Here is a 255-nt window from a genome sequence, read left to right on the forward strand (position 1 = left end):
CTCTGAGTGGTTGACAGTGGTAGCCAGGCACAATCTAGTTCTTCTGGTCTCACAGTAGTATAGGCTGAGAATCACATGGTGTACCAGTCACTAAAAAAACAAACAAACCTGTGATAGTTGGATCTGTGTGTCAACTTGGCTGGACCACAATTCTGTGTGATTTAAGCTGTTGTGATGTGGTTATTCCCATGATGGGATCAGATGATTATGTTTTGAGCAGGCAATCTGCTGAAAGGGAGTTTTCCTAGGGGTGTG

Source organism: Orycteropus afer, unplaced genomic scaffold, assembly GCF_000298275.1.
Source record: "Orycteropus afer afer isolate SDZICR_OR568_19922 unplaced genomic scaffold, OryAfe1.0 scaffold00293, whole genome shotgun sequence".
NCBI classification, from domain to species: Eukaryota; Metazoa; Chordata; class Mammalia; order Tubulidentata; family Orycteropodidae; genus Orycteropus; species Orycteropus afer.